The sequence below is a fragment of the Taudactylus pleione genome, unplaced genomic scaffold, assembly GCF_031769625.1.
Source record: "Taudactylus pleione unplaced genomic scaffold, aTauple2 ptg000535l, whole genome shotgun sequence".
Taxonomy (NCBI): domain Eukaryota; kingdom Metazoa; phylum Chordata; class Amphibia; order Anura; family Myobatrachidae; genus Taudactylus; species Taudactylus pleione.
The window spans coordinates 9,079,152-9,095,606 of record NW_028284937.1 but is presented as its reverse complement, the minus strand read 5'-3'; positions in this window follow the sequence as shown (position 1 = coordinate 9,095,606).

The following is a 16,455-nucleotide window of genomic DNA, read 5'->3' as shown; positions in this document are numbered from 1 at the left end:
AAAGAAGAGTAGTAGGGGATTGACCCTGGGAGTGCATGGCTCATAACCCCCTTCCCACTTTATTTCCTCTTCTTCTCTGTTTTTTTTTTTTTATTATTTTTATTTATTTATTATTTATTTATTTATTTTCTCCCTTTTTTTTTTTCATCTCTCTCTTCTTATACTTATCCACCCCCCCACCCCCCCATCACCCATCTACTTTCTTCCCCCTTCATTTCTTCTATTATGGTTGAAGTCATTATAATATATTACTGTTTAATTTTCAATTGATCGGTAAAAAGAGAAAATTGTGGCAAGTCTATTACCTCAAACCACAAGTGAACTGTATGCTATAAATTGTAATTATGTCATTGTTTCTTGTCATATTTACTTGTGTACCAGAGTGTATTTGTTGACTTCAATAAAAACATTTTTGAAAAAAAAAAAAAAAAATCCTGGTAAGTTTAGTTAGTCAGTGGAAATGTGAGGGAGAGGTTACACCTTTAGCAGCTCTCCCTATGCTGGACAATCTGAACAATGACTGTACTGTGAATACTCTGCTTGTTTGAACTAGGGATGTGCGGGCTCGGATTTACTCGGTTCTTATCGCCACTTTACCGAAAGTTCGGATTTATTATATTGGCTATCCAAAACACATGATAGGCGATAGCCAATAAAAGGCCGTTTTCAGATCCGAGTAAATCCGAGCCTGCACATCCCTAGATTGAACTGCTGTCTCATGTAAGCTGTATTATTGTTCCTGAACTGTGTTTGCCTTATGTAAGACGTTATTACACTGGCTCTGCCTTTTCAAGCCTGGAATAAAAAGCTTACCTGTTTGCATCATCTCAGTCTCCCATTGGTCGTCTGAACTTACCCACTACACATATATAAAGTTCCAATAGCACTTTGATAAATAACTATTCACATTTCCTCTATCTCTGCCTCTATTATTGGACACACAGCTTTTGTTGTTTTTGGGCTTTTGTCAAGTGGTGTACTGACGGGTTTAGCATCTGCCATTCCAAACTTTATAAGCATTGCCTCAATGTATCCTTGTTATACTGTAGTAACAATCCCAGCAGTTGATATGTCAGCCCAAGACTCTAAACCTATCAGTCAGCAACAATTTAGCTTCTACTATCTGGCTTTCTTGGCCTGCATGCAATAGACCATCTACATACACAACTACTTTTTCTCATTCAACTTATAGTACAAACAGTAATCAGTTTTAGAATGTACAAAGTTAATTTCCAGCAAAACACTGTCAAGTTTGATGTACCAGCAGTTGCCTCTTTGTTTCAGCCCATACAATGATTTCTTTAGCAGATATACTTTTACCTCTGAAAATGCATCAACATTGTAATGTTCGGGAGACTCCATCTAAATATCCTCCACAGCTTTAAGAAGGCTAAATCAAAGTCCAGTTGGTACAGCAGCAAATTATACACAGTAGATACAGCAATGACCATACATAATGTACTGTGCCTTGCACCCGGTGAAAAGATCTTTCCATAGTCGATGCCTGGTTTCTGGGTGTAACCCTTGGCAACAAGTTGTGCTTTGTAGTAAGCAACACTTACATCTGTGTTTAGCTTCTTGCAGAAGACCCACTTACTTTTGATTGTTTTGTGGTTACTCAACCTGTCCACAATGGTCTGTGTCATTGTAGTTTAAGGCTGTAACCTTGTCTATGGCTGATTTCCATTCTTCCAGTAGCTGTTTGCTGTTTTTGCTTCATGAACAGTTTGAGGTTCACACCAGACAAAGTTAGCAAATTATTTGCTGTATCTTCTAGGTGATCTACCTTTGTTGCTCTTCATAGAGATCCTACTCTATGCTTGATCACTTGTATTTGTGGTTTCTGTCTCTTGATGTTATGATCTTATGATTGATAATGTTTCACAATCTACAGTACTGTATATCCTTTGCTTTCTTTACAATATTCAAGCATGATACATGAAATGGACTTGGGCTCTAACTTGCATCTCCTTTCTATAGGGGTATGAGCATATGCTTTACAGCCAAAGACAAAGAGGTGATTGACACTTGACTTTTTACTGGATCAAGCTTCCAATGGTGTTTTGTCTTTGACTGCCACTGTACTGTATGTGCTCAATTTTTTGATTTACACAGTAAGAACGGCTTCTGCCCAGAATCTTTTGTCCAAACTGGCATCACTTATTATAGATGTGCTCTTTCAATGATTATTCTGTTTGCTCTTTCACTCACACTTTCAAGTGTGTAAGCAATTGTTAATTGGTGTAGAATTCCATTCCTCTTTAGAAAGGAAGTTGGGTCTCTGGGCCTAATTCAGACCCACTCGCTAGCGCTGAGCGCTCGCAAGCGGGTCGATGGTGCCCTAATGCGCATGCACACGACGGAGGGAGCTCCATCGTGCGCATGCGCAAGACCCGCACCAAAGGGGGCGTGCTGTCGATGGTGACTGACAGCACGCCCCCTTTGGTGGGCGTGCTGGGGGCATTGCTGCCCAGACGAAGGCGTTCCCATGGGATAGAGCCAAAAGCACTCCTGGGCTTGCGGCAGTGAGACCCTACCGCAGTGTCTCGTCGCAAGCCCGATGGTCGCGATGGTCTTGACCATCGCGACCATCTTTTTGGCCGCTCGCATTAGCTGTGGGTGGTTACCCACAGCTATGCGAGCGGCCGGGAGGCCACTCCATTTTTAGGTAGGAGGGCCCTGATTCAGAGCGAGCACTCTGGTCAGAGCATCCGGCTCTGAATCAGGCCCTCTGTTCTCATATTCTCCACCGTTACTGGTTACTTCACACTTGGCTTTCAGAAAGTATATGTGTGCCATCCTTGTAGCATCAGCTATGAGTGTCATGAACTAAAAGTTTTTGCTCACTGACTCCACTTCCATCAGTCCACAAACATCTGTGTGTACTAGTTAAAATGGTACTTTAGCTCTGGACACTTACTTTGGAAAGGGGCAACATGAATGCTTACCATTCACATAACTTTCACACTTTCACCTCTCACCGACATCTCCATCACCATGCCATCGAGAAGCTTCTACACATTGTTGTACCCTAGGTGATCTAGTCTCCTATGCCATAACTCCAAGGACTGGTTGGAATCAGAAGCTGCCATCTCACAACACTCTTCACTCTCCTTCTGATAATTGAACCTTGTATCCCTTTTTCTCCAGTACACTGATGGCAATCAGATTGATTCCTAGATCTGGCACAAATAGTACATCTTAACTGTTTGCCCTTGATCATCAAGCGCATAGTAATTGTCTTGACTTTTGTGGCATTTAGGATTTTAGCTCCTATTCCCCTGATGTTTACAGGATCACAAGACTTTAGTGACTTGAACCTACTTTCATTACTGCTGAAGTGCCTTGTTACTCCTGGGTCCGTATACCAGTATTCTTTGCGGTGACTGTTAGCTACATCTAATGATGACTCATTCTTTCTATCACGCTTGCATAATAGTACTGCTTGGTTCACTTGCTCTACATTCTGAGGCTTTGGGGTCTATGCATAATCGCAGGGGGTACTTAAATATCCACCGTTGCGGGGTGGATACTTATCACCGGGAGAATTCGTGGGGCCAGCAATTTGTGGGGACAGCTGCTCTGAAATGCAACTGACCCCGCAATCAGTGACACTGCTACTTATGTAGCAGCGTTACTTACCTGTCCCCGTCACCTGCTTTTGAGCAGATCCAGCCCTAGGCATTCTAAGCATTTAGATGCCTTAGGGGAATCCTGTGGCTTTGCGGCTGCGACAGGGTCCGTGGAACTATCAGCAGTGCAGCCGGTGCATTGCACCTGGGCCAACGACTATGAAGGACAATGACTCATTATTATAGTGCGCTGCGGATGGTCGCAGGCCGTACAGAAGAAGGTGGCGGTCTGGCTGGAGGAGGTGGCCCTCCCTTATTATCCTTTCTCTACCTGGCTGTCACTAGACTGCCTTAGACCCTTTCCCTGAGTCCCCGTCCCCTCCTCTCTGTCTATGCTACAGTCATACTCCTTTCCCTGCCTGAGACCCCGCTCCCTAACCCAGAGTCCCCACCTTTTCCTCTCCAGTCTAGCCCTGTGTCACATTCTCTCCTCTCTTTTCATCTTTTAAGATGGCCTTTTTATACCTTTGTATTTAGCCTGTCATTCATTATTTCTATTTTCTCTCCGCCTGGATGTTATACTTTCGCTACTTGCACACCCTACCAGATGTAACCTACACAGTGCGCCCCAGATGGCTGCCTGGATGGTTATTTCTTAGCAGGATGAACAAACACATGGATCTATTCAGTTTGGGTGTATTAAATTACAAATGTTTCAGTCACCTGTATACATCATGCCCAAACTGCATCACTGTTTGCAGTATTTGCTACTCCCTGTTTTGAACCATGTACTTCCGCCCTACTGTATGATATGCCTGCGTGCTATACCTCCAATGAAGTGCATCCTCCATAGGCAGTATGTACTTCACATGGATCTATTCATGCTGGGTATATCATACTGCCACACACATGTCAGTCTTCCCATATATGCCTTGGGTCCTTGTACAGCTTATCTCCCACATTGTAACCTTCATAGTGCGCCCAACATGGCTGACTCACCTGGTACACTCGTGGATGGGATGAAAATACATGGACCTGACGATTATGGTGGGACCCTATGTTATGTTCTGTGTTGCTTGTGGACCCGGGGTGGTAGCATGAGCGATCACAGAAGCAGATTTGAAAATAAAACTAGGATTTTTAATAAGTGCTTGAGTAGACATATAATGTGGCAGTAAATAAAAGTCCAGGAAAATATAAATGTGCACAAGAGTTCTGTGGTGGGAGCAAAAGGGTTAATGTCCAGGTAGAAACAAATAGAGCTGTCCAGGTGTGCAGGTAGTGAAACTGAAAATAATCAAGCCAGGTTTGCAGGTAGTGAACTGAAAATAATCAAGCCAGGTTTGCAGGTAGTGAACTGAAGCGCAGGATGTCAGCAGGCTCAGGCACTCAGGTATGGGCAAGGGTGATGGAGGAAGCAGGGTAGTCCAGTGGGAGCTAGGAACTGACAGGCAGACTGGCAGACAGCGGATTACACAGGAACAGGAAAGCACAGAGAACTCCCTCTCAGCTAGGCTAAGATACACGTTGCACTGGCAAAGAAGGAAGGCACTGACCCTTCCTAAATACCCCATGCCGTGCTGTTACTGGCCGGAGGGAACATGTGACTCACCAGGATTGGCCAGCCGCATCACATGGCCAGAAGGCAAGATGGCGGCGCCCATGCCAAACGGAACGGAGACGCCGCCAGGCCTCACCAGCGCAGAGTGACAACAGGGCCGCACAACAACGCGCGCAGCCAAAGCCCCCCGCCAGACACCAGCTCCGCCACCAGACAGCCCGCGCCACAACGACCTCACAGGTAACACCCGCCTAGCGCCATGCTGAAATACCCTGGCCGTGACACCCTACTCCTAGCGTTAGGACGCTGCAACCACTCATTTTGTGTCATCTCTTCTAGGCGTAACCTATTCCACCAAGGGTAATCCTACGTAGTGCGCCCAAGATAGCTGCCTCATCTGGTACCTTTTGTTGGTGAAATATATAACCCGTGGAAGTTATTTTGCAAAATGTCTGCACCAGCCCTACAATATGTTTATTGTGCTCTTTAGGTTCTGGTTGTTTTTAATTATCTCCGTGTGGTTTTCTATTTTCTGCAATACCTAATCCTTGAACAATGGGCCTGATTCAGACCCGGACGCAAGTGGCCGTTCGCTCATCCGCCGTACGAGTGGTAAAATTTAAATTCAAGCACTCGCATGTTCGCTCGTAGCTAACCTTCCGCCCCATATTCTCCCAACCCCTCCTCTAGCTAGCGAACGTTAAAAATAGCAAGCGTCCATCTTCTCTTTGGTTGCATGGAGCGCTCGCACAAGTCAATTCCGGAAGTGGCCCTGTCAGTTTTCGATTGCCTGCTATTTCATTCTGCAAACAGACTTGAATCGATTACTGGCAATCACTATATTAATGACCTTAATTGTTCTTCACATGTTTGCAATCCTGGTTTTTTTTCAATGTCAATAAACTTTATTCTTGTTAGTGTGTGTCATTTCTTCCGCAGAATACGTACAGTTTGACCAAGGGGATGGTTTTTCTAAAATAAAAGTTTGTTTGAATGCTGCTATTGTTTTGCGTTTTTTTATAGGCAGATTTTACTACTTTAATTGATATATTTAAATTAGCTTACACATGTCACTGCATCAAGCCTATCATAACTCATATTATATTTGTGAGGGTGTAGGTCACATGACTCATACCATAACCAATAGAATTGTTCCTGTTAATTTACAAAGTACATTAGCCAATCAAATTTTTTCTAGGAGCTTTATTAAAACTGGTTTGTGTAAAAAAAATCATTGCCATCATGAGAGCCGCAGCTTTTTGTAGGCGTGAGTTACTGGTCCTCACTGAGGTGATGGACCAGCGAATAACGGACCATCCGGCCCCCATCACCAACCTCCGCAAGCGTAGGGCCTACGCGGAGGTGCGCCGCCACCTGCGTTCCCTCGGCTATCGCCGAAATATAGGCCTATTGGAACACAGGTGGTTGGATCTGCGGCGCAGATCACCACGCCTGCTGGCCCTTTTGCGGCGCCGGATTGTGGAAAGTAAGTGTTTCTGTGTATGTTTATAATTTATAGTTTGTATTTTTTTATCATACCTGCGTGTGCATGTTTACAGTATAGCCCTGTTTGTTTATTTTGGACATACCTGCGTGTGCATGTTTACAGTATAGCCCTTTTTTTTTTCAGCCAAAATAAAGAAAAACAACTAAATTGGTAATTAAAAATGTTGTTCTCCATCATTTAGGGACAGAGCGGATAGTCAGACGTCGCAGACGTGTGTCTCGGCCCCTATCCCCCACTCCCACCCAAACATCCCCTACCCACTCTTCCCCAAATTTCCCCTCCACCCCAGACCTTGCCATCCTTCAGTCCCCTCCCTCTCCTCACCTGACCATCCCTCCAACTTCCCCCTCCCCTCAAACACCCCCCTCTCTTTTCCTCACCCTCCACTTCGGGCAACATTAGCCCTCCTCCTTCCTTGATGCTCTGGCCCACCTCAGATGAGGAGGAATTTGGGGCTCCAGGCCCAGTCAGCAGTGTGAGCGGTATGTTTTCATTTTCAACTATGGTTTTTTTTTTTAATTTTTGGGTTGTTGAAAATATTTTAATTTGGTTGATGTTGGCCTTTTGTCTGTGCAGTTCAAAATAGTAAAGTAGTTTCAATTTCTTGAAGATATATATCTTTGTGAAACAATGTCAAGGATGTTTTCCCCTTACACATATGACACATGTCCAAACACTCACACTTGTGTCTTTCTTGTTTACGGTACCAACAAATGTTGTAGTTTTGCTTAGGTTAAATACATATGTTTTTTGTAAAAAAAATCTCCTTTTTGGGCCCTTATTTCTTTTAAATCTTTTCGTTTGGCAATCCTTTTTTTTTGGACATGTTTTTGTAACTGATGTTTGTTTTTAGTATAGCCAGAATTTTTGGTGTGTTTTTAAAATCTAAATGAAGGTGTTATTTTAGTAATCCGCACATTTTTTTGACCCACAGAGGCCCAGAGGCGTCACAAGGCCATTGCTGCCGGATTGACAGTTCTTCGGGGCCATGTAATTGCCATGCTGGTGGCATTGGACCACCTTTGTGCGCTCCTGCGCCACTAAGTTTTTTCAATAATAAAAAAAGTTTTATACAAAAATAAAGTTTATTTTGAATTATTTAAGTCTCATTCCTTTTCTGTAAATCTTAGATTGTTAAACCTTACATAAGTCTTCTATTTGTCCCTGTGTTTTGAAGTTATGTAAATTTGTTTGTCGAAAGGTCAAGTAAGTATGTAAGCTTGCAAATGAAACACATAACAATACCAATAGGTTTGTAGAATTATCGCCAAAAATTGTTGTTGTTTTTTTTTGTGATAATGTAAAAATTAAAGCTACCTGCTTAGGCCTAGAATTGAAAACATACTGATTCACCATAATACCTTTGGTGTTTGTTTTTAGCAACAAAGTAGGGTACAAAAGTTTAGAAATTCAGAAATTACAGTATTAGGCATTAAGCATGTTTGCATTTTTTGGAGCAGGTTACACTTGGTTGTAATTTATGAAGGAAATGGTTGTTTAACGTAAAATAAACATTTATTGCACAAAAATAATAAACACCAAGTGAATTGACAAAATAAATTCACACATTGAAAACACACACAAAAGTCCAAAAAACACCAAAATCCCCAAACATAAAAAAAATCAGGAACTGTTTGAAGAAGTAGAATGCCAACATGAATCCACAAATGAGGAGAAGAAATAATTTTTCCCGAAGTTATGTCCAATGTGTCCACATAAAGTCATTTGTGTTGATCAGGTAGTATGCGTGGATTTTTATGGTCATTTTAGGAAATAAAACAAAAACACAAACAAAAAAAAAGTTAAAAGTGTACATTAAAATATTACATGTCTACATTGTGTCAATTAAATTAATTTGTGGAAATAATTACCTAAAAAATCTGGCCACAATGTCATCGCGTATGGCCCCCCCACATACTGACCTCCGACCAACCTCGGGGGGGTCATCCTCAGGCAAGGCATCCTCTGGCTGCATTGGGACACCACTCTTTATGGCGATGTTGTGAAATATCCCACACAGGACCACAATTTTAGAAACCATAGCCGACAAATACATGAGGTCGCCACCAGAGTGGTGGAGGCATCTGAATCGGCCTTTTAAAAGGCTGATACAGCACTCTACCACCTGACTGGTGGCTGTAAGTGCAGAATTATACTGACTTTGTGGCCCTGGTGTGGGAACCAAATAAGGAGTGAGCAGCCAGGGCATGCAAGGGTAACCACTGTCTCCTGTGAAAATATAAAAAACAACATCAGGACCATTGGGTACCAAGCTTTGCATTGGTTGCAACTGAAGGTGTCAACTTACCCAGAAGCCACGCATCACAAGCTTGTAGGTTGTTTAATTTGTGCCAAATCCCTGATTGCCGGATGACGAAGGAATCATGTGCACTGCCTGGGAATTTGGCATTCAGGGACAGGATCTGGAGGGAGGTATCACATACCACCATTACATTCATTGAGTGAAAGTGCTTTTGGTTCCTAAATATAGCCTCCAGCCTTGCTGGAGGCTGAAGTGGTATGTGAGTGCCATCTACAACCCCTATGATGTGTGGGAAGCCAGCAATTTGGTAAAATTTATCCTTCACCACATTAAGGGAACCCATATCCAATGGCATTTTAATAAAATGATGGAGGTGTTTAAAGAGTGCATCCATCACTGCCCTCAGGATCCTAGAAAAGGAGGATTGGGATATTCTTGCTACTATTCCCACGGTGGTTTGAAAGGATCCTGAGGCACAAAAATGTAACACCGACATTAATTGCGTAAGTGGTGGTATTGCTGTAGGACTGTCACTTTGCCATTCAAGATCACTCTCTATTAATGAGAGAGTGTCTATGATGATTTGTGGAGGCAGACGGTATCGCCTTAACACCTCATCATCTGGCATTCCAAAAAGGGTGACACATATTCTATATATCTGGGGTCTTGCATGCCTACGAGGCCTACGCCTGGGACGAAGTTGAGGCTGGTCGGGTTCTGGAACCATGGCCAATATAATACGACCAACATCAACCTGAAATGTTAAGCCAGGTAGTTATTGTTTTAGACAAATGTGTTAAGAAAAATATACTTATCTTTTCAAAGAAAACCAAAGATTCTTACAGGCCTGGGTCGTGTCATGGGAAAATCCAACTACATTTCAAAAGTAGAAAATATTTTAAAGATTCATTTTATAAACTAGGAATTAAACAAAATATAGTTTTCTCAAATTTTGAGAAGGGACCACACATTAGTTCGCAAAATAGTACGCTACATTTAGAGTTAAGACATGATTTTACACAGAACAAGCACACATTAGTTCGCAAAATAGTACATTACATTTAGAGTTAAGACATGATTTTACACAGAACAAGCACACATTAGTTCGCAAAATAGTACGCTACATTTAGAGTTAAGACATGATTTTACACAGAACAAGCACACATTAGTTAGCAAAACATATGCTAAGACCAACACATCTAATTTGTGAATTAATAAAACCAAAAACACTTACCAAAAACAGACAAATATCAAAACGTTAGAAAAGGTCAATTGTGGTCCAGCCAAAATAACTTTAAAAAAAATATATATATATAAATATTTCAACAAAATGTAATTAAAAATGTTTATGGAATTTATTGAAATACTTACTCAAAAATATAAATAAAAATAGCAAACAAAAATACACAAAAACTGATAACTTAAAGAAAAAAAGTAATACAAAAACGCTCCTTAACAAAAATACCAACAACTCCTTCACGCTCCACTAACCAAACTACAAACCACTACACCGCAAATCCTCCAACAATCCAAAAATGCCACCTCGAATGGAGTCACCCCAAGCCATAAATAGGCTTTATTTTCCTGCTCAAATTAAGGATGGACAATAGGAGCGCACAATGAATGATGCGGCCGAATAATGCTGACGCATGTCTAAAAACGTCACTGAAGGCCCAAGTCGGTCTGCTGCATTGAGAAAAGACAATGAGTACAGAGCAGCAAAGTACTAGCCAAGAGGCGCCATGTAAGTATTTGTTTTTTTGTTAAGGGGAAAATGCTGATGTTTAATATTACATTTTGAAACATTTTACTTTAAATATTTTAAAACATTTTAAAAAAAGGTGTGGAGGATGCCATGGAAGAGGCTGCTGGGCCTAGTAGGCAAACTAGGGTAAAAAAAAAAGGCAGCCACAATTCACAAGGAAGGAGATGGAGGTTTTGGTGCAAATGTGCAATGACAACCTGGCACAGGCACCAAGGAATATGGGTGCAACCCAGAGATGGAAACTGTGGAACGTCATAGCCAGTGGTGTCAATGGAGTGGGTGAGTTTGAACGTTCAACCCGGGAGGTCAAACGCCGGTACGTAACAACTACATTTGACTAAAAAGTGTTTACAGGTCCAAATACTGCAGTAATAATGCCAACTTTTTAACCAACAGATGGAGCGACTTCAAATATTGGCTTAAACAAAAACTGGCTGATAGGGCTAGGCATGCAGGGGGGACAGGTGGGGGTCCCACCCCTGTGTCACTTGAGCTCACGGATTTGGAGGAGCTGGCACAGGGGTGTGTGCAGGATGAGGAGGTGTTGGGCGTGTCGAACAAGGATACCGACATGCCAGACTTTGCGGCTCCTCGTGTTGCCCCAGGTAAATGTTGTCATGTTAACAACTCAGAAATGTGTTTTGTAAAATATCTAGATTATAATTTTACTCTTTTCTTTTTTTTCTCACAGAGACACAGGCGGATGAGTCTGCTCCAGAGGTGAGCTTTGGCCGCAGAATTTCTTCTGGCTCTGCAGGGGAGGAAGCAGTAGATCCGGCTGGGGACCCTGTGGCAGACAGGTCAGGGCACTCCCCCTCGCAGGCAGTGGCCCTCCTCACTGATCTCAATGTTAAATCGGATCAGCACACAGAGATTCTGCTGAGGATGGACGCCAATCTGCTACGGGTGGCGGACGCCCTGGAGCAAAGTGCTGCGGCCAACGTGAGAATTGCAAATGCCCTGGCGGAAAATACTGGGGCCAACGTGCGAATTGCAAATGCCCTGGAGCAGCTCGTTCGCCAGCACATGTTGGAGCCGGCCTCCCTTCCTGCCAGAACATTAGGACCCTCCACCTCTGGCACAACAACAGCCATCCCTCCAAATGTGCCTAGCCCTATGCCTAGTCCAGAGGCCACAACATCTGCCTCTGGCCAGGCCAGCCGAAGGAGCTCCCGGCCCCGTCCCGGCTCCCTCCAACTCCCAGCCAAACGGCCTAAAAGGCGATGACAGCACTGGCTAATTACCCCACAATCCATCTCTGTGTTTGCCCCATATTCCTTCATGACAACAACCTCCCTCTCCTTTCTTGTGAATTGTTTTTATTTTTTGTGATTGTTGTAGTAGAAATGCCACTTATTTTGTGTTTGTGTGGCCCAAATCATTTTGCAAATTTGTTACTAAAATAAATATGTTTATTGAAAAAAATGCAAAAAAAAAAAAAAATGGACATAATCATTTAATAAAATTATGATCACAAACGGCAAAATTATATTGTTGATTTATTCCAAAACTGGTTAAAAGGTAACCCTCAAACAAACTTAGAAACAATACAACGGAAATAGAAACATTTAATTTGTTAAACAAAAACAAGGGATAAAAACAATTTATGAGTTTTAATTAACACTTATCAAAAAAAACAAAAGGACGATTGGTTTCTTGTCCCCAAAAAAAGTATGAACAAAAACAAACATGCGTACAATATTGTTTCCATAAAAAAGAAACACTTACAAATATTTTAAAAGCACCAAAAATAAAAAAACATTTGTTAGCTAATTGATTGTATGACACAGAAATTAGCAGCTGAGTAGTTCACCTGCGTTCGGTTTTTAGCTATTAAAAAAGGTCTATTTCCTAAACACCTTACAAGCAGTTTTTCAATTAAAAGATGATTGTTTTTGTGGCCTCAATTGATAAATCGCTACACCATCGATAAGCCCAGGGAAGTACGAAGAGACCATCGTCATTGTGGTAGACTATACCAGACCACAAGCTGAGCGAGCAGTCTTAATGGAAATTGGATCAGACAGTGACGTATCACTTGTTCCGTTCACATTTGGCGCTCGCATAAGATAATTTATGTACGCCCAAAAAACGTCTAGATACGCCTGCGTTTTTCCATCTCCACCCCCGTCACCACCCCAAAACGGACAATTCTGTCAATCACATTTGACATGTCACTTCCTGTTCGCTGTGGCTACGATCGACTGAAAAATGACTGCAATCAGACGTACGCACATGCGCACTGTTACACCGACGCATGCGTGGTTGGACAACATCGAATGACTACGAACGAGCGGCCGCTTACGAGCGGCTCAGAATCAGGCACAATGTACCTTGTTTTCTGATGTCTTTAAAACGACTTTGAGTCCTGCAGGAGAAAAGCACTATATAAACGCAATTATTATTATAAATGTCTTCTTCACATACTGTAAAATAGGAATCCACTCATCTGTCATCCTAACCCTCTTTCCCATGCTCATTGTCTACCCCATCTGTGTCACCCCTGTCTGTCTGCCACTCCCCTTTAGAATGTAAGCTCTCACGAGCAGGGCCCTCTTCCCTCATGTGGGGGAGTGTGTGTGTGTGTGTGTGTGTATCTGTATGCAATGGGGAGGGATTTATTTGTTTTTTTTTCTGGTAAGTGGGGGTTTCGTATGTGTTTTACTGTAGTAGTGTACTGTAGTATGTGTGTGTGAATAAATTTGATGTATATGTGTAAGCGGTGTGTATATATTATGCGTTATAATGGAATCGGTATGTAATGGCGGCTATCGGGATGTCTCCTGTCACAATACCGACAGCGGCATCCCGATGGTTTGTATCCAGACAGGGGTCAGGTAAGTACACTTACCCTCCCTAACCACCCCCCCAAAACCTAATGCTAACCCCGCTAACTGCCTTAAACCTAACCACCCCTCCTTCCCTCCCTGCAGCTAACAGGACAGGCACTCTGGACTTACCTCGTTTGAGCATGCGTCCTCCTGGATTCCGGCATTGTGATTAAGATAGGCGTCTGTATTTATACGCCTATCTTAACTTTCTTGTTGGGATTTCAGCATCGGAATAGAGACCAGCGGCCTCGTGGCCGCCAGTCTCTTGACTACATCCCGTCATAACTGATAAGTGAGTCACTGATGTTCTCTGCATTATATGGTGCTCACTGCAATACTCTCTATATTATATGGTGCTCACTGAGATGCTCTCTGCATTATATGGAGCTCACTGTGATGCACTCTGCATTGCATGACGCTCACTGTGACGCTCTCTATATTATATGGTGCTCACTGCGATGCTCTCTATATTATATGGTTCTCACTGATACACTCTGCATTATATGGAGCTCACTGCAATGCACTCTGCATTGCATGACGCTCACTGTGACGCTCTCTATATTATATGGCGTTCATTGCAAAGCTCTCTGCATTATATTGCACTCACTGCGATACTCTCTGTATTATATGGTGCTCACTGTGATGCTCTCTATATTATATGGTGCTCATTGCGATGCTCTCTATATTATATGGTGCTCACTGTGATGCACTCTGCATTATATGGAGCTCACTGCGATGCACTCTGCGGGAAGAGGGGTGCTGTTCTTTGAGGCAGGTAGTGAAGGGGCAGTATGTGGTGCTGTATATATACATGTGTGTGTACGTGTAGCTACTGTATATATCTAGCTATAGAGAGAGAGAGAGAGAGAGAGAGAGAGAGAGAGAGAGAGAGAGAGATTTAATGGATATGTTAAAATGGGGGTAAATTAATCATAATTTAAGAGAAAGAAAAAAAGAAAGAAAGAAAGAAAGAAAAGGGAGGAACACCTAAGAGGTAAGTAAAAATGAGTATCATATGGTGGTGGAGAGTGTAGTGTGATGGGATTCTCTACTAGGGGGCACCAGCCAAAATCTTGCACCAATTTGGTTAGGGACGGCTCTGCTTCTGCGCATGTGTGACCTAAGGTCACGTATGTGCAAAGCCGCTGGGGAGGCAGTGAGGAGGCGGCGGAGGGATCCGCATGGATCCCTCTTTGCATCCCTGGAACTCCTCCCCATTGGAAGGAGCGGAGCTCCAACAACAAGAGCCACCTGAAGATGGTGTTTGTTCTCGCAGGCAAATTCCAAAGACTTTAAGATTTAAGAGTTTGCTGAATATGAGGTGGTCCTATCGGACCCCTTATGATGATTAGTCTGTTACCATAAATATGTGGATACTAGCATCGGGCCATGAAGGGATGATGAATGGACCCCTTTTCCTATCTTGTGAGACTTAAAACACTTTGGGCTTCTTGGGTTTTATGCCCTTTGATAGCAGACTAGAATTCTCAATATTGGTCTTAACAGGAATGCACTCTTGAAACTGATTAGCTTTGCCCGTACAATCTCCACTGATAGCTTGACAGAGCATGACTCCAAGGCTAGTACTAGAAAATCATACTCTGGCATGGGTTTTGCTGTATGGCCAATGCAACATCATCATTGTCTACTTGGACTCTTACTGACGTCAATTGTTGAGAGATAGATATCATCCTATCTATATATGTATTCATATTTTTGCAAGCATTTAGCTTAGTGCTGTACTCAGGTTAATTCTTATTAACCCTTAATAGCAGCCAACATTGAGTGTGCTGTCATATTCCCGTGAATGATAGAATACACGTGCTGCTCTACAGCTAGGTCTATGTATCCATGGGATTATCTAGATCATCTGGGTTGGGGTGCTCCCCAGGTTCATATTTTCTCCCATTTTAACTGCATCTGCAAGGGGAATTTACATGTGGCATAGTTCTCTGAGCCCGTTAACTTGGTAAAATCCATACTATCCCCTGCTCTGTACATATTAACCCTTAGTATGAATACTGGACTTTTTTTGTTACATAGATATTTTTATTCTCTGTGGCTACAGCTATTTTCTTCTGGTGTTGGTATTCTTCACACACTGGATTATTATCCGGCAGATAGGATATATGGTAATGCAGGCTTAATGCAGGTATGCACATATATGGTACATACAATTTTTGCTGCTCCTGTGTAAAATAGGAAATGTCTAGTATAAAGAGTCGGAATCTGTATGAATTACCGACGAACGCAAGTCCGGCGGTTCAAATCCCGACAGCAGCTGCCCGACATGGGTGAAAATCCCGATCGTCCCCAGGTAAGTATTTACTAACCTAACCTCCTCCCTTAACCCTAACCCTCCTTAGGGGTGCCTAACCCTAACCTTCCCCCCAGTGCCTATACCTAACCCCCCCTTCCCCGCCGCCTAAACCTAAGTACCCCGGGGGGGTGCCTAACCCTAAGTCCCCCCCGGGGGTGCCTAACCCTAACCCTCCCTTCCCCTAGCCTAACCCTAACCCTAACCCTAAGTCATCCCCAGGAGCCCTAAAGCTAACCCTCCCCCCCCCGCTGCTGTCCGCAGTGGCGCCCGGCATCACTTCAATCGGGTAAAATGACAGGCATCTTAGACACCTGTCATTTAACCCTCGCCGGGATAAAGCAGTCGGGAAGCTGTCAGTCGGGATTACGTCCGCCGGCTTCCCGACTGCATACCTAAAAAGACACCTACTGCCAGCATCACAGATCCAAGGGCTGCATCGAAGATGAATCATCGGTTCTATATTGCGACTTTCAGCCATCTGAGTGAGCCTAAGGGTACTCAGAATGGCCGCCACATCTCTGCTGCCGAGGCCAGTAAATCTGTGGTGGAAGAAACAGTCACTGTCTGCTCACTCCCAGAAAATGGAGACAAAATGCCTCCATTTTGGGAAACAGACCCCAGCTCCATTCCTGAATG